At 36.4% G+C, this 27,788-nt stretch overlaps 1 long non-coding RNA gene across 1 annotated transcript in view; it reads left to right on the top strand.

The window, feature by feature from the left end:
• The window catches only part of LOC109024456 (uncharacterized), an 84,444-nt gene that overhangs the window by 43,964 nt on the left and 12,692 nt on the right, over nucleotides 1-27,788 (top strand). Inside the window, exons 3-4 of the long non-coding RNA XR_002003955.1 lie at nucleotides 11,303-11,463; nucleotides 12,967-13,182. This is a non-coding gene — a long non-coding RNA (uncharacterized lncRNA). The remainder of the gene's footprint in view (nucleotides 1-11,302; nucleotides 11,464-12,966; nucleotides 13,183-27,788) is intronic.

The raw sequence follows: 27,788 nt of genomic DNA, 5'->3' as shown, positions 1-27,788 counted from the left end.
TGGGATGGTTCTGTAAGAAATACCTAAAAACATAAATGTAGCTTTGGAACTAGGTTATGGATAGAAATTGGAAGGGTTTTGAGTAAATGCTAAAAGAAGCTAATACTGCCATGAAGGACCTTTCTAAAGGCAATTCTGGTTAGAGCTCAGAAAGGGAAGAGTGAAGTTGTCGAGAAAGTGTTCATCTCCTTAGAAAACACGTAAGTAATCATGAACAGAATGTTAGTAGAAATATGGGTTGTAAGGGTCATTCTAATGAGGTCTCAAATGGGAATAAGCGAGATGTTATTAGAAAGCAGATAGATAATCTGTGATATAAAGTGCCAAAGAACTTGGCTGAACTGTGTTTGTGTAGTAATGTTTTGTGGAAGGTAGAATGTATAACTTGTGATATTGAATATTTAACTCAAAGCATTTCTAACCAAAATGTTTACGGAATGGTTTCATTTCACCTGACTGTTTACAATAAAATGAAAAAAAAGATAAATGAATTGGAAAAGAAATTGTTAAGCCAAAAAAACCCAGGACTTAAATATTTAAAACATTTAAAGCATATATACATATACATGTGTGTATATATGTGTATACGTGTGTATATATATACACACACATAATGTGAATGAGTGTTTGTTTGGAGGAGAACAGCAATGGTGTGGCAAACCAACCATTTGATAAGGAGATTAGTGTGGGAGTAAACCAGAAACTCCCATCTCTCTCAATAGAAGCCCAGAATAGAGATAGCATGATTCCAGGAAAACACTAGGACTAAAGGAAACACGGAAAATGAGATGTAATGAAGCAAGACTGTAAATGTGTGCTCTTCTTCAAGAAATGTGTGCTGTTCTTCAAGAAAAGGGAAGAAGAATCACTGAAAGTGATTCAGAGACCATCAGGGACACTGTCTAACTTTCAACAGGGCAGAAGGCTTCCTAAAGAAATTGCGGAGGCAAAGCCACCCTGCACATCTCCGGAGCGTGACCTCCTACCCATTAGAGCCTCAGCATGGGTGGGGCCGCTACAGATTGCCACAGCATGGGGCACTGAGCTGTGGGGATAACAGTACTACCCCAGTGGGTATGAAAGGCAAAATATCAGGCCGAAGGAGATTGTTCTCAAGCCTTAAGAACTCATGGAGTTTTCCTTGCTACATTTTAGAATTGCTTGGGACAGATCGTCCCTTCCTTTTTCCCTATTTCCCCCTTTAAAAATGGAAATGTCTTCTCTATGCCTGTCCTATAATTATATTTTTGAAGAAGATAACTTGTTTGGTTTCACAGGCTCACAGCTGCAGAGAATTTTGCTTTAGAATGAATCTCACTTCAAGTATTATCTCTACCTAATTTAGATGACGTTCCAATAAGACTTTGGACTTTACCCTTTATAGCTGATGTTGGAATGAATTAAGACTTTGGAGATTATTAGGGTAAAATAAATGTATTTGGCATGCAAGGATATACATTTTGGGCAGCCAGGGATGTAGTGTTATGGGCAATGGCTGTGTCCCTCAAAATTCATATGTTAAAGTCCTGATTCCTGATGTGATGATATTAGGAGGTGGGGACTTCGGGAGGTATTTAAGTTGTGAAGGTGGAGCTCTCAGGAATTAGATTAGTGTCTACATAAGAAGAGACCTGACAGCTTGCTGTAAATCTCTGCTTTCTGTCATGTGAGAATAATATGAAAAGAGGGCTATCTGAAAATCAGGAAGAGTGTCCTCATTAGACAACAGACTTACTGTCACTTTGACCTTTGACTTCCCAGCCTTCAGAACTATTAGAAATGAATTCACCTGGGTGAAGCCACGCATTCTATGGATTTTTTTTATAACAGCATAAACTAAGACATACAATAATGTCTAAACATATTTATTGTTTTTTGCATTTTCCTGAAGAGATAAATTTTCATATATCATTTTTTAGTTTTATTATTCTTTACATTTAAAAAATGCTGCCATGTACTCAATAACTGTATTGAAAATATTTATACAAATACATATTATATATTTTAAAATTAACATTTATATTAGACAATAATACTTCATATTTGGTGATCTGGTAAGCAATCACTATTATAATCATTATAAGACCATTAATAAATAAATTAATAATATATTCGTGTACATTATTTTAGCTAAAATCTACTGAATTTCTTCTTCATCACCAGCATTAACTAGGCCCTAAGCTGAGTCCACACTTTCTAGAACGTGAGAGTTTCAACAAGAAAAATAAAAGTATCACAGAATGGTGGGGGTAGGGAGTTTGGAATAAGTAGTTAGTTTTTCAACAATACTATTGTGATTTTTGTAGATTCCTACATGTTATAGATTCACTTTTGAAATAGCAGAATTAAATAATGTAAAGCATGCATTCATGGTTTTATAAATCATTAATAAAATATTGAAAGTAGTAGTTGCAGCATAGGTACTCAAATTTTCTTGTTTCAGGTTATGGTTTATGGGACTCATGAACATTTAGATTTCAGAAGTGCATGCCTATTATTGACCCCAAGCTGCTGCATGTTTCATGCAGATATGATCTACTATATTTAGTGTGCATATATGATCTACTATATCTAGAAGAGAATGTTACCAGAAGTCTCAGGGCACTACAGTATCAAGCATAATATATATGTTACAACAGTCGGGAAGAATAAAAAGATTCATTGTTATCAATGTTTACAAATTTCCATATATCATTACAATGTTTCGTTGTTCATTACTTTGTAATAGTAACTATAGAAGAATAGAAAAGAAAAGCATATATCTCTATAACTTAAATAGGAAAATGAATATTGTAATTAGGTATTATCACTGATGATCCTCTTTGTTTAAAAAAAGAGATGTAAGTATTCTTGATGTAGAAAGGAGAAAAACAAATTTATGTCCACAGTGCTTGTCCTTTATTCTCTGATTAGTCAGTTATAATGTAATCTATTGAAAAATTAGATTTTTGTCTGAAATGTGTCTTGGCATCAGACTGGTACAGGATTAAGAAATTGATATTATAAGGAAATTTACTGTTTTTATTACCATAATAACTGAACTCAAGTATCACTTTGCGTGTTATAATACATATTTTATTTTTTCCTTTGTAAATTTATTTGTATGTTGGTTTAGAATGAGGCCCTAGGAAAGGAAAATAACTATATATTTATCTTTGGGGGTAGGAGGAAAAGGCAGGGAGGCATCCTAAAAGAGTCAGTGGTCGAAAATACGAATAAAAATGAGTTACCTCCATCTTCAATCAACTTCAAAAACAAACAGTTTCAGCAATTAATTCATATGCAACTAAGAATATAAGAAAATGTATGAGATGTACTCAAAGATAAGAAGTTTACTAAATATATATACTTAATACATATTACATTTTTACTTTCTATGTAATCAAGAATTATAAGTTTATTAAATATATATTTTCTGGAAAGACTATACATACATGTAAAAATAGAAATATATTTATTTTACATATATGTAAAAAGAATGATTTCTCTATATATTTCTCTGTTATATACGTGTGTGTGTATATATATATATATAAATAAATATATATATTCCTTTGTAAACCTCTAATTTCTAAGATAGGTTTGCTAGGGGTTAAAGGCAACAGCTTGGTAAGTGTCAGTAAGTCAGAGGATGAGTTGGTTCATGAATTATTCCACTGATTTGACATTATGACCCACTGCGTTTGTTTGGACCTCTTGATAAAAGCATTCTGAAATGCTCAGCACTACACACTAATGCATTTTACATTAAACCTAATCAGCTGGATATCCAGAATCTTGGTTTTTAAATGCCAAGAAGAAAATTTTCAGTATTGTTTTTAAGAGCTAAATTTCATTTTGTTACACTAAAATATTTTTTACGTCAAAATCCTCAAATATCCTATGCTATAATTAATAACCACTGAAAACATATATTAAATTGGAAAATTGTAGATTCAACGAATGTTTTAAATCTTTAAAAATCCTGGCTGGGCGCCGTGGCTCACACCTGTAACCCCAGCACTTTGGGAGGCTGAGGTGGGCAGATCATGAGGTCTAGGAGTTCAAGACCAGCCTGACCAAACTGGTGAAACCCTGTCTCTACTAAAAATACAAAAACTAGCGGGTGTGGTGGCAGGCGCCTGTAGTCCTAGCTACTCAGGAGGCTGAGGCAGGAGAATCACTTGAACCCGGGAGGCGGAGGCTACAGTGAGACGAGATTGCGCCACTGCACTCCAGCCTGGGCGACAGGAGACTCCGTCTCAAAAAAAACATCCTATTGACCACTTTCTCATTGCTAAAGCCATGTTTATCCTTACTTCCTCCTTGTCTAAATATAAAATAACATATATATATATTATTTATTATTATTATTATTATTATTTTTAGACAGAGTCTCACTCTGTCTCCCAGGCTGGAGTGCAATGTGCACGATCTCGGCTCACTGCAACCTCTGCCTCCCGGGTTCACGCTATTCTCCGGCCCCAGCCTCCCGAATAGCTGGGATTACAGGTGCCCACTACCGTACCCGACTAATTTTTGTATTTTTAGTAGAGACGGGGTTTCACCATCTTCGTCAGGCTTGTTTTTGACTCCTGACCCCAGGTGGTCTGCCTTCCTCGGCCTCCCAAAGTGCTGGGATTACAGGCATGAGCCACTGTGCCCGGCCTCAAATACTAACTTCTTTAAGTAGTCAATAAGAACATAAGTTGCTAAAAACTGCAAATGTTACTGTGTCTTAAATTTCCAAATAAATTTTAAGTAAATTGAAATTTAGGTATCAACAAACTTAAATCAATGACACTTAGGATGAATTAAAAAATTCGGTGGAGGAATTTTTCTCCTCTGACTTATAGAATCTCTATTCTTTAACTGTATTACTGCAGGATATTTTAATATTCAATTATCTTTTATTTATGTAATAGTGTTTTCACCTTCCTTTTTCATGTATACTTTAATATGTCAAAAATTCATGGTGCTTGGAAAGATGTTTTCATTTAAATGGGGTGATTATGTTGATTCGTGCTGTTATAACAAAATATATAAATGCAGAAAGAAACATGGGACTCATGGAGGAAACTCCAGAACAGAGAGTGCTGGCCCAACTACAGAGTGTGCTTTTAGCCCGCTCTCTCCACCCCTTTAGTTTATTGGTTGAAATCAATTCAAAAACTGTGAGTGTGCATCACTGACCTTTACCCAGCTTGGGGTATAGCTACAATGATCCTCTAATTAGTACTATAATTACAAGAAAATTGAAGGGTAAAGTAGGTTAGAGTCTTTTCCTCTCCATTTATAGTAATGTAAATATTGAAAATTACAGTTTATCAACTCAATTTTGCATATGTTGTCTTCAGTACTCACCACAAGCTTTCAAATTTGTTATTACTCACATTCAACAAGTCAACAAAACAAATAATGAAAGAGGTTAGATGATTTGTTCAATTTCTCCCGATTGGTACTTTTCAAGGCTGGATCTGCATGTTGGTCCAGTGTGCTCCTGCCACCTGTTGCCGAGTGTGCTTAGATTTCCCATCCAGACCAAAAAGGCCCTCTTCCTAACAGTGATGTATCTGCTTGATATACATCTTTGCTGTTTAACAATGAAGTCTTTTAGTTAAAGACATATTTTTGTGTAAATTCCAGCTGCTATAATAAAGTACCATAGAGTGTGTGGCTTATAAAAACCAGAAATAGATTTTTCACATTTCTGGATCCTCAAAATCAAAGATCGAGGGATGATCAGGTTTTGGTGAAGGCTCTCTTCCAAGCTGCAAACTGCTGACTTCTCACTGTATCTTCACATGGCAAAGAATAAAGAGGGGAAATAAGCTCTTTCATGACTCTTATAAAGGCACACATCTTACTTGTGAGGGCTCTACCTTCATGACCTTATGTAATCCTAATCACCTCCCAAAGTCCTCATCTCTAAACACCATTGCATTGGGGATTAGACTTCAACATATGAGTTTTGGGAGGACATAAATATTTAGTTCATAACAAAAATCTGTAATTTTACATGTGTATACACACACAGACATACATATATATGTATGTATGTGTATAGATAGAGATATAAAATAGATTTTTAAGGTATGAGAAAAAGTCAAAAGAGAAGGAAATGTTTATGAAAAAAGGGTGACATTATCGTACCCTTGAAAATTGTAATTAAAACTCAATGAATTTTTTTCATCAAGTAGTATTCATCATGCAACACAATCATATCTCCAATGTCTATTAAGGAGACTTTTTATGAGATATGCTTTACAGCGTTTGGGAAGAAAATAACCAAGAGTTAGTAGTAAAAATACAAAAATTACATAAAAAACATAGTTTTTATGAAAGAACTGATTAAATTAGAAGAGACAAAATCATAAAGACAACTGAAATAAAACAGTAATTGTTTTTCAAACCCCTAAAGAAATTGCATAAAATTTTTCCTGCTTAAAGAGAATATAATTCATCTTTTGCAAATCACACTTTTAAAAGAAAATTTATAGTTAGAATGGTAGTTCAGTATAATTTGTTTAGACTGTTGCTTTAAAAATATTGTGTTTTTTCATTTCCAAAAAAAATTATTTCTCTCGTTTTATACTCAGAATCTACACTTTTTCAGACAAAAATAATGGCAGTATTTTGCTTTATGTGTTCACAAAACAAAAATCTCAATTGTAATAGTATATCATAAAAATTAACATGATTTTTATTTCCAATATGATTGATTTTATATTTTCTTTATAGCTCTCACTTTAAAATTTGTAAATAATTTCAAGTGTATAAAAAAAGACAGTACAAATAACATTTTTGCCTTGAACTATTTAAGAATAAATTGCTGTCGAATCTCAATATTTCTTTGTTTGACATTTATTCATGATTAGATTTATAGTGTATGTTTGATTTTTGCTTTTAATATTGTAAGGTGACTTTGAAGAAGCTTTTAAAGAAATAAGTACATAATTTCCCTCAGTCTTATGATTGTATTATGCTTGTGAAAGATAAAATAACGTCTCTGTAATATGCAAAAGTCCTGTTACATAAGATCTCATAACATGTTAATATTACTCTATAAAAATCGCTTCTGGATTGAAGCAATGAATTAGACAACAATTTAACTTAATCTAGGTGTTCTATTCCTCACACATTGTTTCATTAAATCAAATTTAATAAATATTATCCATGTAAAGCGTACATTTTGATGAGTTGTGACAGATGTATATACTCATAAAGTCACTGACATAATTAAGATAACAGAATGTGGTCGTAATCCCCTAAAGATTCCTTTTGCTTCTTGCTAGTTGATTCCTTCCACTGACTTTGGACCTATGTAACCACTAGTGATTTGCTTACATTTTATTAACTTTTACTAAATTTAAGATCTGCTATTTATGTTATTTTGTGTCTGACTAGGTTCACTTAGCAAAATAACCTAGATTTATTCATGTTGTGGTTGACCAGTATTTTGTTTCTTTGTATTGCTGAGTAGAATTACATTGTACAAATATAACAAGTTGGATTTATCCATATACATGTGGATGGGCATATGGGTTGGTTTCAGTTTGGAATTAGTGAAAAGTAAAAATCCTATAAATATGTAAAAATAAGTTTTTGTGTGTAAATATGCTGTCTTTTTGTGGGGGGTACATGTCTAGGAATGGAAGGAAAACATTATATGCTAACTGTATAACTTTAAAAAAATAAATAAATAGTTGCCCAAAGTGTCATGTTTTATGTACCAACCAGTAAGTTTTCATATTCCAAATATTTGTCAACACAGGTTTGTCAACACAGCTGCACCATATTTCTGCTTGGAGACATCTTCCAGAATATTGGCTTGGGAAGAAAACCTAAATTGAGTCTAGCAGATTTCCAGCAGGAGAAAAAAATATCAGAATTTAGGGAGGCTGAGACTACAGGAAATAACAAGGCAGAGCTGTGGAAAGAAACAAGCAAGAAAAGAGCTCAAAAATGTGTACTGGGTTCCCTCTGGGTCAAAACTAAAAACAGCACACTGGTAAATTTAAAGCCAACCATACTTTAATCATATTAAATATATGTGCTATAAACATTACAGTTGATAAAATAGAAAACAAAAACAAAGCACCTTCCAACTATATGCTATCTACAGAACAGAATGGCTAGAACCACCATCTTATGTACCAGAAGCCGTATTTATGTATCACTTCAAATCCTTGAAAAATAGTACCAATGTTTCTCCTTATTATGATACTATTTTCTGACTCTTCTAGTCAACTGATATCCAACAGGTTCATCAAAGTATATTCATTATTGTTGTATCTCTCTTTAAATCTATTATTAATGGATACACAATTATGGATATTATCTTTTTCCCAAAAATATATTTTCTGTACATAAATCCCTCAAAGTAATTATGTTGTGTAATTATAAACATACAAGGAATAATGTAAAGTACAAAAAAGTAGGAGGGAAACCAGCTTTACTAAACTGACTGATTTTTCTCTCATCACCTTGCTCTTTTCCTTTATTTTAGCACATAGATTAGTTTAACTAAAGAGCAAGGGAGATGATGGCCAGCCAATGTATTCAGACTTTGTCAGAAATTGAAATACTCTCTGATGTAACAGCAGTTAAATTTTGGAATTTCTTTGTAAACTCAAAATGCTTACATACGAGTCTCTCCATTCCATATCAAAGAGACAGTTATATCTACACCTTGGAAAGGACAGAAATTCAGATGTAATGTTCAAATATGACATCATCTTTTTATCCATTGTGGATTATCAGGCAAAAAGGAGAACATAAACCAATACATTTTCAAATTATATGTGTACAAAATTAACTTTGAGAAATATTATATTATCTAGTAAACACAAAGAAAGATTTTTAATATAAATTATCTCTCTCTTAATTCCAATCAACTTTGTAAAGAATCATGTGCTTTAACATAATAGCTATAAATTATTTTACAGTTAATTGTCTTTCTGTCCTTTTGTTTCAGCATATTCGTTTCTTCATTTATTCACTTATAAATATCTTCTAATTTCAGTCAGGTATTCAAATTTTCAACAAAAACTGAATATTCACAATATTACCTGTGAATAAGCTCCAGTGCTGAAGTAGCTAGATTTAAAGGGCTCATAAGTTAATAGAAAAATAAGTTGCCAAAGCATAGGACTAAACAGTAGTTTCTAATATGTTAAATTATTTTTCATGCTTGGTTGCTTACTGGAAGAGCTTGGCCTTGCCAGTCTCTGCAGGCAAAAAACCAGGGTAAAAGATCTCTTTTTCATCTGAGTGTTTTAAGAAATTAAATTATCATGCAAGGCACTCCCTAGGAGAATGTCCTGTTCTCTTTTGTCAGCATTCCCCTTTTCATGACCTTTGAAAACATTTTGCTTTCCAACCATATCTCTCCTCCCACTATTCTTTAGAAAATAAATTGAAAGTTCACCTGATGGTGATCAACTAATAAGAAAGACTTTTCAATGTCAGATTGAAATTGGAGAAACACATTAAAATTTGTCATGATTTTAGATATGTTTTTCCCCTGAAGCTAAAGCATTTTTTCTCAAGACTTCTGCTTTTTTCTGCTGAAAAATTAAATTGAAAAAAACCTCCTTTTTCACAGGGTGTGTGAGCAGATTAAATGAGGTACTCTGTACATTACTTTCTAATATATCACACACTTCCTGATGTATAGTTTTAGAGAAAAATTTATAAACAGAATTGCTTTTTCTTCCTTTGCTTATACCATAGTGATTTATGTGCATGCTCTTTCCCTTTAAACATAAAATTTTTAAGTTAGGTACCATGTCTGTTTTGTTTGCATAATTACTCATAGCTAATACAATGGTGAATTTCACCCACAAAGTACTCAATAAATGTTAAACAGCGAATGTAATACGTTATATTTTTTGTAAGTTTTGTTCATACCAAGTGGCTATAAATTTATTATTTATGTTGTTTATGACATAAAACATTGGAGGCAGTCATCTTTATTCCCATTTTACTGATAGATATCTAAGATTTTCAAAAGTTAAGTGATGTGCTACATAAGGTCATATGGTTGATTGTAAGTATGTTTTACAGTTTAGAAAACTGTCAAATATCATTATACTTGACGGTCAATACCTCAGACAGATGGTTAATATAATTGTAAACAGTGATAAGTTATGTTGATGACATGTACCCTTGATATATTATGAAAATGACACTTTGCCTCTGTTATTTTTCTGCTGAAAACACATAACCCCAAGAACAGTCATGATAAAAACATCAGAAAATTTCCAGTTGAGAAACATTATTTAAAATAACTGACCAGTAGTGTTCAAAACTGTCAAGGTCATAAAAAACAAGTCTGAGAAACTGTCATGGCCAAAAGGAGTTTAAGGAACATAGATGATTAAATGTAATGTGGCGTTCTGAATGATATCCTTAAACAGAAAAATGGCACTTCATAAAAACTAAGGAATCTTCATAAAGAAGAGACTTCAGTTAATAATGCATCAACCTTATTTATTGTCATTTATTAACCTTATTTATTACAGTTTATTAATTATGACAATGTACCATACTATTAAAAGATGCTCTAAAAATTTGAAAAAGAATCTTTCCTCGTTGCTGTCAAGTTTCATGATGAATCTACAAATTTTAGTTACACCTAGTTTAGTAAAAATCTTAACGGTGGATTGACACATTTTAAGCAGGCAGAGAAGATACTTGCTCTTTCTTACATTTTCATTAGCCACTATAGCTAAGCTTTAAATTATTTAACTGACTCATGTGCCTGCTGACAATAGCTTCTTTTCAATAGTACATCAGTTAAATAAAGATAGATATTGCCCTGAAGGTTTTTTTTTTTTAAATAATAACAGCCCTTTATATTGGTGTGATGCTTATAATGTCCGAAGTGCTTTTACATTCGTTTCTTGATTAAATTATTAGGAAAGAATATTTCAAAAAGTCAGCAGTCTTCAAAACTATTCCCATTTATGTGGTGACCTTTCACATTATCTCCATTTACACCAATGTTCTTCCCAAAGTGGATGCTCTGTTGTGCTTCTCATATTCTTCCTTCAGGGTAAAGGCACCCTTTTCCCAGGTACTAGGAGTCTTCAGTGCTACTAGTTCACAGGAAAATGCAGTCTGCACAAGGAAGTTTGCTCTTTCATTTTATGCCCCCTCTTGGGGGCACTCTCCATCCCATTTATTAATAATCTATCTGGAATTCAAAATTCCATGCCATTTTCTGTTTCTGGGAAATTCTGAAGTTTCATGCCAATTTCAATTATTTCTGTAGTTATCTTTGTAACCGCATCTTAGTTCAACATTTCTGTTATTCCAGTTCTGCTTCCTTCACTTGCAGAGAGTTGTTATGATGAGCCTCCAATGAACCTGCTGTATCCCTGCTGCATATCTATTATCTGGGGTAATCTTCCTAAAAAGCAGAGTGTCAAGCAGCATGCCTGGTTATTCCAACTTATGCAGAAATAGAAGTGTCCTAAGGTAAGAATGAATGAACTTAATGGGTAATGAGAAATAACATAGATGATTATCAAGAACATGAAAAGAGGTCTGTGGAAGAAACGTGGGTGTATCTATGTGAGTTGGAACAAATTGTATAGATCTTTGTATTGCATTTTAAGTTTACCAGTAAGGATTCATCATAGAAGAGTCGTCCCAAAAAGCCACACAGAAGCAGTGACTTGGCAAGTTCTCATTATCCAGGTTCTGTCATTGGCTACCCCATAGCAGGCACAAAGTACATATATGAAGTGGACATAGTGTTAGAGATAGAGAATATCCATGGATTAACAGCGTAACCTCCCACCCACAAAAGCTAATCTAGTTAATGCTGCTGCAGAATACCAAATATCTAAGAAACAGAGATCTTTGACATGGCATAATTTTTCAAGGAGAATTTCCAGCTACTTCATAAAAATCTGGTACATGCAACACGCTCAACCTGGAAGGAAAGTTGGTTTGTCATTATTATAACATGTATCTTTCCTCTGTGCAAGGCATTGTAAGCACTAATATCAAAGGATTTACTGAATGTTTGAAATGTGATCTGGTAATCCATCAATACCATTTTTTAAAACAAAAGAGTCACTTTACAGCAAAGGAGATATGGTGGTACAGATATGACGATGGGACCCATAAATACTGTTATGTACTGCACTGCCAAAGATGAACAGGCAATAAAACAAGCCAGCATGTTGTCAAGAGTAATTAACCCTGATAATCAAGGGGAGGTAGGGCTGCCATTATCCTATTGACCCACAGCTCTTTATCTTAAAAATGGCCCTGTACTCATTATTCTTCGTTATAAATTAGTTCCTTTTATACCTGTCTGTTTCTAGAGATTCTATTCTGTTCAATTTTTTAACTTACCATTGTGCTAATATCACATTTCTGTGCTTATTGTAGTATGTAGTAAGCCGTGTGTTCTAGTAGAATAGATTCTCCATCTTGTTCTTTTAAAAATGTTTCCTGACTTTTCCTGACCATTTTTTATTTCTTGTAAATTTTAGGATTTGTTGGTAAATGTTCACAATAAATGCTGCTTGCATTTGGTGGGACTGTATTGAATCCATGATTGTGTTAGAAACAATTGCTGTCTTTGCAATGTCTTCAACTCATAAACTCGATATGACTTTATTTATTTATGAAATTTGTATAATTTATAATTTTCTCTGTAGATATCCATCTCATTAGGTTCAATTCTAATCCCTTCATACATTTATAAATGCTGGCTTTCTTCTAAAATTTCACTTTCCAAATATTATTGCTTCCATATAGAAATAAACTTGGTTTTTACATCAAGTTTAACTTGTATCTATAGCCAATATCAAAGTTGACGTTTAATTATAAGAATTCTGTAAGTTACACCTGCCTTTGGATTTTTAGACAATAATTTCTTTGAAAAATTACAGTCATATGTTTTATTCCAATTCTCATGAAATTTATTTTCTATTTCTGTTTTCTTTCTCTGCTTAACACTCTTAGTTTGGGGCAAGATGGCTGACTAGACACAGCAAGTGGAATTACTGCCAGCAAGGGACTGAGACAACTGGCGCACTCCTAACAAATCATCAGATGGAGGGCACCAGGAGTGGCCGAGGGAAGACACAGAAGGAAGCTGGGCTGAAACAGGAGGAACATTGCACTGGGCTACCATGCGCTGGGACTTATTCCTGGCCCCCAAGGATTCTCAGGGAACGGGTGAGTTGAACTGGCAAGGAGCAAACCTGTTCTAACCACGGACCTCTGGAATTCCAGCTGCAGGAGGCCCCTCAACTACCACGGACACTCAGGTTGGCAGCCAGAGCTGCTTAGAGAAGTGGTACGGGCAGCAAACCAGCGGATGTAGAACCTAGGGAGTTTGGTGCGAGAACATTTGTAGCGGAGCACGGTCAGGGACTTCCATCCCTCTAGGCTTGACATGTTTTCATAGGAGACTTTAGTTCTAGGGCAACAGTCGGACTTGAACTCTGCAGGGTGGGCTTGACCATCAGACAAGGTTGGCCCAACATGAGCACCCTTTGGTTTGCTGGCCTCTCCCAGGGCCCGAGCCTGGCAGCACCTGCTTGCAGGGAAGCCTCAGGTATCCTGAAGTCCTGCATCATAGCTTCTGTGCTGGAAGGCCTTCCATGACAGGGGGGAAGCGCTCCAGAAGCACAGCTGCCATGACCACACACCAGCCTGCCCACTCCCACCCCACACTACAGCTTCCCATGTGTCTACAGCAAACATCCACATCACTTTGCTGACACATATGTGCACAGATGGGTTTTGCTTTCTTTACCTTGCCAGCATACATGTGTAAGTGCACCCTGCCATGCTACTGCTGCAAGAAAAGTGCAGTCCACACCCCCTACCACCACCATGGCAGTTAGAACCTTGGTGGTCCCAGAGCCAACCAGTCCTACACCGACCATCACTGGCCATTTTGCCAACACTGCCATAGGAATGAAACTAGGCACAGGGAACAGCAGACCTCCCCACCCTGAGTGACCACCCCTGCCTGTGGCACATAGAAAACACAAAAAGAATGCACACAGACCTGTGCCCATCAGCGCTCTCTCCTATTGCCAACACTGGTGCAAATACAGTCGCCAGCAGGGGCCCCCGCCCCCATAAGTTGCCTTTCCTCTGCCACTGTAGTCTACACTTGAGTGGAGACAGGCACGCAGGCACCTGCTAACACCCTGCTGTAGCTGACCAGCATGCACCCCACTGTGCTTCTGCTGCTGGCACATGCAAATGAGGATGTATTCCATTGTCACCAAACTAGAAAATGCTTTGACTGGTACCACCCATCAGAATGTAGAGACCAGTGGTTGGAGAGCACCATGGCTCCCTCAGTGCAAAGGGATTCGTAACCTCAGGGAGACAAACAACAAGGTTTGCTGGATACAAGTTCCCCAGAATTACAGCAGGCAATCCAAGAGTTTGGTAGCTGGGTGTTGGCTATCTAGAATCTTCCAGAAATGAAGCAAGTTGGCTGAATTCACCTTATACCACAATTATGTCCTCAAAATTATCAAACAGGATAAAAGAAAAAAATGCATCCAAAGGTCAGCAACTTCAAAGATTGAAGGAACATAAGGAACGTTAAGTCCAAAAAGATGAGAAAGAACCAGTGCAAGAACCCTGAAAACTGAAAGAGCCATAGTGCCTTCTTTCCTTCCAATGACCACACCACCTCCACCACCTCCTCTCCACGGGTTCTGAACCAAGCTGACATGGCTGTAATGACAGAAATTGAATTCAGAGTATGGATAGGAGCAATGCATTGAAAACCAATCCAAGGAAGCTAAGAATCACAATAAAATAATGCAGAAGCTGACAGACAAAATAGCTAGTATAGAAAATAATGTAAAGGAATTCGTTACCAGCAGACATGCCTTACAAGAGCTCCTGAAGGAAGCACTAAACATGGAGGGAAAGAACAAACTAGCCAGTATAGAAAAGAACGTAAGGGAATCCATTACCATCAGACCTGCCTTACAAGAGCTCCTGAAGGAAGCACTAAATATGGAAGGGAAAGAACATCACCAGCCACTATAAAAACACACTTAAGTACACAGACCAGTGACATTATAAAGTAACCACATAAACAAGTCTGCATAATAATCAGTTAACATCATGATGACAGAATAAATGCACATATATAAATATTCACCTTCAATGTAAATAAGCTAAATGCCCCAAGTAAAAGGCACAAAGCAGTAAGCTGGATAAAGAACCAAGACCTGTTGATACACTGTCTTTAAGAGATCATCTCACATGCAATGACACCTTTAAAATCAAAATAAAGGGATGGAGAAAAACCTACCAAGCAAATGGAAAACAGAAAAAAAGCAGAGTTGCAATCCTAGTTTTACACAGAACGACAAGCCCAGGACCAGATGGATTTACAGCTGAATTCTACCAGAGGTACAAAGAAGGGCTGGTACCATCCTTGCTGAAACTACTCCAAAAAAATTGAAGAAGCGGGATTCCTCCCTAAATCAATCTATGAGGCCAGCATCATCCTCGTACCAAAACCTGGAAGAAACACAACAAAAAAAGAAAACTTCAGGCCAATATCCTTGATGAACATTGATGCAAAAGCCCTCAAAAAAAAAAAAAAAAAAACTTGCAAACCAAACCCAGCAGCACATAAAAAGGCTTATCCACCATAATAAAGTTGGCTTTATCCCAAGGATGATAGTTTGGCTGAACATAAATACATCAATAAAAATGATTCATCTCAAAAACAAATAAAGACAAAAACTACATGATTATAGATGCAGAAAAAACTTTTGATAAAGTTAATACTTCTTCATGTTAAAAACTCTCAATAAACTTGGTATTGAAGGCATATACCTCAGAACAGTAAGAGTTATCTATGACAAAACCACAGCCAACATCATACCTGAATGGGCAAAATTTGGAAGCATTCCCCTCAAAAACCAGAATAACACAAGGATGCCCTCTCTCACTACTCCTATTCAACATGTTATTAGAAGTCCTGGCCAGAGCAATCAGGCAAGAGAAAGAAATAAAGGGCATCCAAATAGGAAGAGAGGAAGTTAAAATATCCCTGTTTGCAGACATGATCCTATATCCAGAAAATCCTATAGTAAGGACCCAAAAGTTCCTTAAGCTGATAAACAACGTCATCAAAGCCTCAGGATGCAAAAATCAGTGTACAAAAATCACTAGCATTCCTATACTCCAACAAGGGTCAAGCCAAGAGCCAAATCTGGAACGCAACCCCATTCACAATTGCCACAAAAACAATAAAATACCTGGGAATACAGTTAATAAGGGAGGCGAAATATCTATGCAAGGAGAACTAGCAAACACTGCTCAAAGAAATCAGAGATGACACAAACATCCTACACTCAGCTCATGGATTAGAAGGATCAATATTGTTAAAATGGCCATACTGCCCAAAGAAATTTTTTAATTAAATGCTATTCCTATTAAATTACCAATGACATGCTTCACAGAGCTAGAAAAAAACTATTTTAAAATTTATGTGGATCCAAAAAAGAACCTGAATAGTCAAGGCAATCCAAAGCAAAAAGAACATCCAGCTTAGGATACCTCCTAAGCTAGAGCCAACACTCTACCTGACTTCAAAGTATAATACAGGGCTACAGTAGCCAAAACAGCATGGTCATGGTACAAAAACAGACACCTAGACCAATAAAGCAGAATAGAGAGCCCAGAAATAAAGCCACACAACTACAACCATCTGGTCTTTGACAAAGCTGACAAAAACAAGCAATGGGGAAAGGATTTTCTATTTCATAAATGGCCCTGGGATAGCTAGCTAACCATATGCAGAAGATTGAAATTAGACCTTTCCTTATTACCATATACAAAAATTAATTCAGTATTTAAAAAATACCTAAATGTAAAACCCAAAACTATAAAAACCCTGGAAAACAACCTGGGCGGTACAATTGTGGACATAGAAACAAGCAAAGATTTCATGAAGAAGATGCCAAAAATTATTGCAATTAAAACAAAAATTGACAAGTGGGATTTAATTATACTTAAGAGCTTTTGCACCGCAAAAGAAACTATCAGCAGAGTAAACACACCACCCACAGAATGTGAGAAAATTTTTTCAAACAATGTATCTGACAAAGGACTAATATCCAGTATCTATAAGTAACTTAAACAAATTTACAAGAAAAAAACAAACAAATAGGCAGTGTGCAGTTGCTCACAACTATAATCCCAGCACTTTTGGAGGCCAAAGCAGATTGATCACTTGGGCCTAGGAGTTCGAGGCCAGTCTGGGCAACATGGTGAAACCACATCTCTACAAAATAAATAAATAAATAAAAATAAAAATAAAAATTACAACAACAAAAAAGCTAGGTGTGGTGGTGTGTGCCTGTAGTCCTAGCTACTTGGGAGGCTGAGATGGGAGGATCCCTTGAACAAAGGAGACAGAGGCTGCAGTTAGCTGAGATTGCACCATTGCCCTCCAGCCTAGATGACAGAGTGAGATCCTGTTTCAAAACAAACAAATAATTCCATTAAAAAGTGGGTAAAAGATATGAACAGACACTTTTCAGAAGAACACATACATTCAGCCAACAATCATATGAAAAGAAGCTCAACATCACTGATGATTAGACAAATGCAAATCAAAACCAAAGAGAGAAACATCTCACACAAGTCAGAATGATTACTATTAAAACTCAAAAACTAACAGATGCTGCCAAGGTTGTGGAGAAAAAGAAACACTTATACACTGTTGTTGGGAGGGTAAATTATTGTGGAAGACAGTGTGGCCATTCCTCAAAGACCTAAAAATCGAAGTACCATCCAACCCAGCAATCTCATTATTGGGTATAAACCCAAAAGAATATAAATCATTTTATCATAAACACACATGCACACGTATGTTTGTTGCAACACTATTCACAGTAGCAAAGACATGCAATCAACCTAAATGCTCATCAAAGGTAGAGGGGATAAAGAAAATGTGGTACATATAGACCATGGAATACTATGCAGCCATAAAAATGAACGAGATAATGTCTTTTGCAGGAATATGGAAGGAACCAAAGGTTCTTACCCTTAGCAAACTCACATGAACAGAAAACCAAATACCACATGTTTTGACCTATAAGTAGGAGCTAAATGATGATTACACATGGACACGTAGAAGAAGCGAACAGCAGACACTGGGGTCTATTGGAGGGTGAAGGGTAGGAAGAGGGAGAAGATCAGGAAAAATAACTAACTGGTACTAGACTTAATACCTGGGTGATGAAATAATCTGTACAACAAATCCCCATGACACAAGTCTACCTATATAACAAATACACACGTGTACCTCTAAACTTAAAATAAAAGTTAAAGAAACAAAGGCACTCTTAGAATGCTGAATTGAAATGGAGTCAGTGGGCAGGCTCAGGCTTCCATCCCAGAAAAATGATGGAGATATTTTTCCACTCTTGCAAAAGCACAATGAGATACCATCTCACACAAATCAGAATGGCTATGTTTAAAAAGTTTAGAAAACAACAGATGCTGATGAGACTGCAGAGAAAAGAGATCACTTACACACTGTTGTTGGGAATGCAAATTAGTTCAGCCACTGTGGAAACAGTTTGGAGATTTCTTGAAGAACTTGAAACAGAACTACATGTGACCCAAAAATCTAAAAGAAAATAAATCATTCCACCAGAATGACACATGCACTTGTATGGTTATCACGGCACCATGCACAATGGCAAAGACATGGAATCAATCTAGGTGCCCGTCCATGGCAGATTGGATGAAGAAAATGTGGTACATATACACCGTGGAATACTATGCAGCCATAAGAAACAATGAGATCATGTCCTTTGCAACAACATGGATGCAGCTAGTGGCCATTATCTTAAGCGAATTAAGACAGGAACAGAAAACCAAATATCACATGTTCTCATTTATAAATGGGAGCTAAACATTGAGTACTCATGGACATAAAGATGGGAATAATAGATCCTGGGGACTATTGGAGGGGCGAGGGAAGCAGGTAAACAAGAGTTGAAAAACTAATTGTCAAAACAAAGGTTGAAAAAGTATGCTCACTACCTGGGTGATGGGATCATTCAAATCCCATACCTCAGCATCATGCAAAATACCTATGTAACAAACCTGCACATATACCCCTTGAATCTAAAAGAAAAGTTGAAATTATTTTAAAAATTTTAAAATAAAAATACTTAAAAGAATCAATGCGTGCATGGGTGGTGGTGCCCATCACTACATGGACATAAGCCATAAATGTTTGGCAGCTTACTACAGTTTCACTCAATGTGGCCTTGGCAAACAGGGGTGATGGGAAATCCTCCCTCTGGCCAGGACTTCAGGTAGTGTATCTGTTATTACAGTTTGTGGAATATATAGAGACTCCTTAGCAGTAGCAATTTTTCTAGCCAACTGGTTACAAATACCAAGAAGAAGAAGGAGAAGAGGAAGAAGAGGAGGAAGAGGAAGAAGAAGAAGAAGAAGAGGAAGAAGAAGAAGAAGGGGGAGGAGGAGGGGGAAGGGGAAGAAACAGGGAACAAGGAATTACAGAGTAGAGACAGTGAGTAATATTTATCACATTTTAACACCCACCAGAGAGCACTTCAACACAGCACATGCAATAAAGAGCCAAATATAAAAAATAGCCAAGTGATATGGTTTGACTTTGTGCCCCCACCCAAATATCATCTTGAATTGTAGCTCCCATAATTTCCACGTGTTGTGGGAGGGACCTGGTGGTAGATAATTGAATCATGGGGGTGGATCTTTCCTGTGCTATTCTCATGATAGTGAGTAAGTCTCACGAGATCTTATAAACGGGAATTTCCCTGCACAAGCTCTTTTCTCTTGCCTGCTGCTATGTGAGATGTGACTTTGACCTTCCGCCATAATTGTGAGCCTTCCCCAGCCACATGGAACTGTGAGTCCATTAAACATTTTTATTTCGTAAATTGCCCAGTCTAACATATGTCTTTATCAGCAGCATGAGAGCAGACTAATACAGCAAGCAAATTTTATTAGCCGGCCTTAGTCATTGGACACATCAATATTGGCATGTTGGGCACATGAACAAAGTGGTTTTAGTGGCAGAGATGGAGGCTAAGTATGAAGATATCGATATGACTATTCTAGCTATTAGCACCACCAAATGTCTATCCCAGCAGAAAGAAAGCTGAAAGCTAAACCCCAACGGGAATTTAATTCTCAAGGAGATCAGATGGCCTCTTGAAGACAAGTTGCCTAAAATCAGCCTTTCTACTCTGCAATGGTGGGTGGCTTATTCTCATGTAAATATACATGAATTCTGGATCTGAGTTTCTTTTTCTTACATGCACGGCCTTGGCCTCATGTTCTATGCCTTACAGCAAAGAGTGAGGAAAGGGGCTCAAGTTTATGGTACCCACTGATCTTATACCATCCAGAAACTTCTACTCTCATAGAGCATTGTAGTAGCCTGCTCAGAGTCTATATGAAATTCAAGTGTGAATATAATAACAGATGAAACTTGGGTGCCATCCTTCTAGATGTAGAATACACAATGAATCAAAGACATTGTGTTCCTAGCATGAAGCACCCATAGGCCTGGAACCAAGTCATAGAAGCATGAGCATTCCCACTTACTGTCATTCACAATGATCGATTGGGTTTGTGCTTCTTGTTGCTACATGTAGGGTTCTGCAGGATTAGAGGTCTCAGTCCGTAATGGCAGCACAATTTCTCTACGAGACATAGCAAAAGTTCTATTTAATTCTAATTTAATTATAAAATTACATTTCTGTTTAATTTAGTTTAATGATGGCTGTTTCCTGTGAAATTTTGACTCTTTGGGTAAAGGGAAGAGTAGGCAAAAGAAAGAAGTACTAAATTGGCAGGAATTAATTATCAGCAGGAGGTAAGGTTGCTCTAGTACAGAGAGAGAGAAAAGAATAATATGCCTGGGAACCAGATGATCTATTTAGTGCCTTCCTTTGTGAAAATATGAATGTAAATGGACAAATAAAACAGCCTTTGGGTACATGGTGACCAGGGAGGCTCAAGCACATCATGAATCAGGGTAAAGTTCACCATACCAGATAAGCAAAGTTTCACTAACTTCCTTATTCTAAGTGTCTCTCAGGAAGGGTGGTCCATCAGCTTCATAGCAGAGCCACCTGTTCAATGTTCACGTGGAATTAGAGATGATCTGTCTAAGGGTTACACTGTGGTAGACATGGTGACAGTCTGCTTACATACTCTTGCAAGGGAAAATGTGTCCTATGGCTCTGGGGAGTTGACCTGGTCATCAGACACTTAGGGATCTTCCAGATTTGCAGACAGCTCACTGGTTCAAGCTCTCAAACTTCTCAGGGGATGATCTAGGTGGAGAAGAAAAAGTCCAGCCAGTTTGGCCTTATGGAGGACGATTCTCATATGAAAATCTCAAGCCATGCTCTTTGCAAATTGTCTGCACATTTGTCATAGCTCACATTCTCCCTCTGCCAATCCTGTTTCTTCCCATTCTTTTCACAGGTGTGGATCCTGATAAATACCTTAAGACTCACATTCTGTATTATTTTCTGCTTCTGGAGTACCCATCATAAGGCATCCACTGTAAAAGATAAAAAGGAATCCAATTTTCGATAAGCAACTGGTTGCAACAAGGCAATATTCTTTACTCAAGTTCTAGAGTTCTCATACAAAGATGATTCCAAGCAAGCATTAGATATTTTTGTTTATTATTTAATTTTAATTTTATTTTATTTCTTTTCTCTCAACTTTAATGTTAGGTTTAAGGTGTACATCTTCAGGTTCAACACATGGACAAATTTTGTGTTACTGAGGTTTGGCGTACAAATGATCCCATCACCCAGCTAGCATTCAAGCCTTAGATATTTTGAGTTTTTAAAGGTAAGCCAACAACACATTCTAGAAATAAATAAGCTATACATGCAAATTTCCTTTTTAACAGAACACAACATTCACTTCTAACACAGCTCAGAAAAATATATCGCTTGAGGAGAAAATGTTAACACGCTTGCTACATTCCAAACTGGAATCTGTATGTGATGTGTTTAGCACCAAAAATCAGCATTGGCGCTCATCTGAAAAAGAGTAAATATATTAGTTATTGAAAATTCTACTCCTCCATTATCATTTATTTACATGAAATGTAAAATTCCTGGGTTATAAAAATACAATTTAAAAGTTAAATTTAACCAATTTGATGTCTTAGGTGATTCCAGTAAAATGTATTATATTTTTCAGTAGGTATAGAGGAAAAAAATGTTACTGTAATAAAGTAGCTTTAAATAGTTATAAAGTGATAATTCATCCTGAATTTTTTGCTATTTTGTTTTTGTTTAATTTTCTTGCCAATATTATTAAATTGTGGGACAGAAGTTTGATCTTTGACTATGTATGTTGTACCTACTTCTAAATATTTATGTTCCCAAGTGTGTTTATTCTTCACTAGTTGGGAAAGTTATAAAAATGGCACTAGATCACCCTATTTCATACCAGTGAATACCGAATATGTGAAAGATTAGATCTTAACATTTTTCGTTATTACATTTTCTTTTTTATAATATAGCTAGTTATAAATTTGGTATTGTTAGTTTTAATATTTTCGTAATGCATTTCATCAATGTGAGAGGGCAGGAGGCAACCAAATGCCCAGGCAGATAGGGGTGGGTCCCTGGTGAAATGTCACCTCTAAGCCTAAGACAATTTAAAGCCTGAAAGTCAAGCTACAAGTTAAATCCTCAGACTGGCTTGACAACTTTTCTCCCTGTTTGGTGGGCTTTCCTCTGATTTCCCCACCCTTCACCTGTTTTACATATACCTACCCTTCCCTAATTGGTTTCTACACTGTCATGCCCACCTTTGAATGATGTCTTCACTTTAACCTTTTATCGTTATTGAAAAATTACATTTAAAAATTATCTGTAAATATTTGGGAGAAATGTCATAGGCAATCACCTAATTTGCTTATGATGGTTGTCCTTCTGTGCAAAAAATATTGACTATCCAATGTGAGACACAGAAAGGGTTGTGGAGCCATGTTTTTCATTTCTTCCAGCAATAAATGTTTAATTTGCTTGGGAAAAGTAAACACTAAGTTGACAATGACTCAATTTTTATGGTACATGGAAAGATCTATCATTTTCAAATATGTGTGTCATTCAATATTTTCAGTAAATACTTCCATATTAGTAGAACATGCTGTAAACCAAATTATTCTTACAGTTTAGAAGTTAATTTTTCAGAAATTCCACGAATTTGATTATCATTACTTTTTTTTTTTTTTTTTTTAGTTATACTTTAAGTTCTGGGATACATGTGCAGAACGTGCAGGTTTGTTACATAGGTTTACATGTGCTATGGTAGTTTGCTGCACTCATCAACCTGTCATCTACATTAGGTATTTCTCCTAATGCAATCCCTCCCCTAGACCCCTAACCCCCAACAGGCCCCGGTGTGTGATGTTCCCTCCTTCCCTGTGCCCTTATGTTCTCATTGTTCAACTCCCACTTATGAGCAATTATGAGTGACAACATGCGGTGTTCGGTTTTCTGTTCCTGTGTTAGTCTGCCGAGAATGATGGTTTCCAGCTTCATCCATGTCCCTCTAAAGGACATGAACTCATTCTTTCCTATGGCTGCATAGTATTCCATGATGTATATGTGCCACATTTTCTTAATCCAGTCTAAAATTGATGGGCATTTGTGTTGGTTCCAAGTCCTCGCTATTGTGAATAATGCTGCAATAAACATACATGTGCATGTGTCTTTGTAGTAGAATGAGTCATAATCCTTTGTGCATATACCCAGTAATGGGATTGCTGATCAAATGGTATTTCTAGTTCTAGATCCTTGAGGAATCGCGACACTGTCTTACACAATGGTTGAACTAATTTACACGCCCACCAACAGTGTAAAAGCATTCCTATTTCTCTACAACCTCTCCAGTAACTGTTTTTTCCTGACTTTTTAATGATCGCCATTCTAACTGGCATGAGATGCTAGCTCATTGTGGTTTTGATTTGCATTTCTCTAACAACCAGTGATGATGAGCTTTTTTTCATGTCTTTTGGCCGCATAAATGTCTTCTTTCGAAAAGTGTCTGTTTATATCCTTTGCCCAGTTTTGATGTTTTTTTTTTTTATTTTCTTGTAAATTTGTGTAAGTGCCTTACAGATTCTGGATATTAGCCCTTTGTCAGATGGAGAGATTGCAAAATTTTCTCCCATTCTGTAGGTTGCCTGTTGACTCTGATGATAGTTTCTTTTGCCATGCAGAAGCTCTTTAGTTTAATTAAATCCCATTTGTCTACTTTGGCTTTTGTTGCAATTGCTTTTGGTGTTTTAGTCATGAAGTCATTGCCCATGCCTATGTGGAACAGAACAGAAGACTCAGAAATAATACCACACATCTGCAACCATCTGATCTTTAACAAAAACAAGCAATGGGGAAAGAATTCCCTATTTAATAAATGGTGTTGGGAAAACTGGCTAGCCATATGCAGAAAACTGAAATTAGACCCCTTCCTTATACCTTACACAAAAATTAACTCAAGATGGATTAAAGATTTAAACATAAGACTTAAAACCATAAAAACCCTAGAAGACATTTTATTTCTTAAGTGAAAGTTTGGTGACTATAATGTTTATTCTGTCATTTTATGATGATGAACTTTGGTTTATTTGAAACCTCTATAATGACTGGAATTTTATTTTGTTTTACCACTCTTCATAATAAAGGAATAAACAAAATCATGAAAAATATCCTACTGCATTTAAATGAGAGTGCAGTGAGCCATTTAACATTATTCGTGTTATATCATGAACATTTGAGTTGCTTGGCAATAGCAGACTCATCCAAAAAGTTCAGACAATTCAAATGGAGAAATGGTGTTGTCCAAAGCATGTTTAATTCCCTAGATTGCTTTCAGCTATGATTTGTCAAACTTACTCACTTCAACATTTCTGATATTCAATATTGACCAATGATATTTCCTTGTCTGAAGTTATTAGCCAAAAATAAGAAAATAAATAAAACAAGCTTGAATTTGGGTTAAATTTTATATAAAGATGAAATGCTATACATTGTTTATATAGTGTATGACTAGAATAACAATTTGTCAACCCAGTCTAATGCAAAGTTAGCCACATAATTGTCTTAAATATTTGAGGAAGATATTTAAAGTAATGCAAATGAGATATGTGATTTCGTTAAAATGCTATAATGATAAAAATGTACTATAGACTGGGTGGCTTATCAATAATGGGAACTTATTTCTCATAGTCTTGGAGGATGGAAATTGGAGATGAGCACCATCCTAACCGGATTTTATGAGGAGCCTCTTCAAGTTTGCAGATTATTATTATTATTATCATTATTATTATTATTTGAGATAAAGTCTCGCTCTGTCGCCCAGGCTGGAGTGCAGTGGCATGATCTCGGCTCACTGCAACCTCCGCCTCCTGGGTTCAAACGATTCTCCTGCCTCAGCCTCCCCAGTAGCTGGGATTACAGGTGCCTGACACCACGCCTGGCTAATTTTTTGTATTTTTAGTAGAGAAGGGGGTTTCTTCATGTTGGTCAGGCTGGTCTTGAACTCCTGACCTCAGGTGATCCGCCCACCTCAGCCTCCCAGAGTGCTGAGATTACAGGCATGAGCCAACGTGCCCAGCTGACTACTAGTTTTCATTGCATCTTCACTTGCAGAAAGAGCTAGAGCTAGCTCTATGGCTTCTTATTAAGGCACTAATCCCATTCATGAGGGCTTCACCCTTGTGGCCTAACTACCTCCCAAAGGCCCCACCTTCAAACACCATTATTCAGGGACTTGGATTTCAACATATGAACTTTGCAGGGGGATGTTTGTGGGGGGGTTACAAGCATTCAGTATCAAAGGCTACATCAAAGTCACTTTTCTTTGTCTATTTTGTGTCCTACGAAGACATAGATTGGAACTTAATGCCTTTAACATGTTTATAGAGGCTAGTTTTAATAGGCTTCTTTAATTGTTACCTCTGAAGTTTGAGCGATCTCTTGGTATTTGAAAATCTTATCTAATAGATTTACACAACTGTCAAGAAAAAGAAGTTTTAAAAAGCTTATATCCACTACCAAAAAAGAAATAATTTCATTAGGTGTTTTGAAACAATATGCTCAAATATGTCAGTCAAGTTGAGGAGCTGTGAGCTCATCTTTATATATCAATTATTGAAAATCTATTCAAATAATACTAAAGCTTTGCATTCTCTTAGCAGCAAATCATCTAAATATGTAAAACATTTCTTTTTTTTTTTAGATGGAATCTTGCTCTGTTGCCCAGGCTGGAGTGCAGTGGTACAATCTTGGCTCACTGCAATCTCCACCTCCTGGGTTCAAGCAATTCTCCTGCCTTTGCCTCCTGAGTGTCTGGGATTACAGGCACAGGCGCAGGCCACCACGTCCAGCTAATTTTTGTATTTTTAGTTGACATGGGAGTTCACCATGTTGGTCAGGCTGGTCTCAAACTCCTCACCTCATGATCTGCCCGTCTCGGCCTCCTTTTAAAGTTCCGGGTTTAGAGGCATGAGCCACCCAATACACCCAGCCAAATGCTTCCTTTTAAAATTCCTTCCTCTCCTTCTCCATCTCTCTCTTCTGTTCCCCACCTCCACAATTTGGAAGTAGCAGAGCACCTGCTTATGAATGCTAAGACTATAATATTAAGGGAGACTGCTAAAATATTAAGTTACTTTCACGTATGCAACCTGAAATGTGTTATAAGAAAGCTGCATTTAGGTACCAAAACTCGAATGCAATGTATATGCCAGATTTATTCTCTTCCAATGTAGAGATCTTAGAGTTTTTTTTTTCTTTTTTTTTTTTTTTTTTTTGAGACGGAGTCTCACTCTGTCGCCCAGGCTGGAGTGCAGTGGTGCAATCTCAGCTCACTGCAAACTCTGCCTCCCAGGTTCACACCATTCTCCTGCCTCAGCCTCCCGAGTAGCTGGGACTACAGGCGCCCGCCACCACACCCGGCTAATTTTTTGTGTTTTTAGTAGAGACGGTGTTTCACCGTGTTAGCCAGGATGATCTCGATCTCCTGACCTCATGATCCCCCCTTCTCGGTCTCCCAAAGTGCTGGGATTACAGGTGTGAGCCACTGCACCCGGCCAAGTTTTTTTCTTAATTTACTAGAATTTATGTTGTGGATCTTTTGTAGAAAACCTGATGTTTTGCTGAGCTGCATGTAATTAGACTATTTTAATAGAAAGGATAACACAGTTTTCAGTTCAGCAGAGGAATAAAGGACATACTCAGGTCACTTAATACTTGCCAATCCCCTGGTCATGCCTGCCCCAAAGATTACTTTTCTCCTTTCCCCTCCTCAGGTTTCTGAAAAAACATGTGAGCCAAAAGAGTTGGTTGCATAAATTAGGAAACTATCATAGAATATTGTTTCTTTGATCCAAAGTATAAATTGTTCCCGCTTTCCAGTTCCTTGGAACCCCTAGTGTGATTTTGAGTCTAAATTATTGGGATAATCATCTCAATTACTCATTTCCCTCAGTTATGAAAATTTGCCCTGGGTGTTTTATGTGAATGAGAATATGTAATTGAGCTGTTAAATGAATATAAGCTTAAGACATTTAAAAATTTTAATAGAATTATTTGGTGTGTGCACTTAATACCACCCGACCCTTCCAACCATTTATATAAATGCAACTACTAATCACTTATGTTAGAATGAACTGATATGTCAATAGCACCATCTTTAAACTCTTGAGGCTTTCGTCTTCTATATGAGGTATTTAATTTCAT

Source organism: Gorilla gorilla, chromosome 22 (genome assembly GCF_029281585.2).
Source record: "Gorilla gorilla gorilla isolate KB3781 chromosome 22, NHGRI_mGorGor1-v2.1_pri, whole genome shotgun sequence".
Lineage (NCBI taxonomy): Eukaryota > Metazoa > Chordata > Mammalia > Primates > Hominidae > Gorilla > Gorilla gorilla.
Note: the sequence above shows the minus strand (reverse complement) of the source record. Positions and strands in the feature narration are given on the sequence as shown.